The sequence below is a fragment of the Pygoscelis adeliae genome, unplaced genomic scaffold (assembly GCF_000699105.1).
Source record: "Pygoscelis adeliae isolate BGI_AS28 unplaced genomic scaffold, ASM69910v1 Scaffold669, whole genome shotgun sequence".
NCBI classification, from domain to species: domain Eukaryota; kingdom Metazoa; phylum Chordata; class Aves; order Sphenisciformes; family Spheniscidae; genus Pygoscelis; species Pygoscelis adeliae.
Window position 1 is genome coordinate 1 of NW_008825439.1, and position 441 is coordinate 441.

Consider the following 441-nt stretch of genomic DNA (forward strand, 5'->3'; position numbering starts at 1 on the left):
GTGCAGGGAGCCCATGGGGGGGGGCTGCCGGGAGCGGGGCTGCCCCACGGACAGGCGGAGAAGGCGAAAGCATTGCCTGCCTGCTTGCTGTGTTTTAGTTTTAAGGACGATGTAGTGTCAGAAATGACGGAGCCCAGATCCCTGCCTGGGAGTTTCTAAGCATGGCCACAGGAAAAACACTTAAATAATCAGATCCCGCTCCTGGCAGCACCTCGTGTTTATAAGAGCGGGGTCTGTGGAGCCCAGATCCTGGCCAGGGCACCACCTCCTCCTGCCCGCAGTCACACCAGCGTGGAGGGGGACGGCTGCGTTAACCGCAGGCAGAGCACAACATTTTGCGTCACCGCGCCGCTTCCTGGACACCGAACAGCAACCGCGAGGGGACAGGAAGCCTCGTGGCGGGTGGCAGGAGGGGGGCCGTGGGGCTGGCCCCAGGCGGGG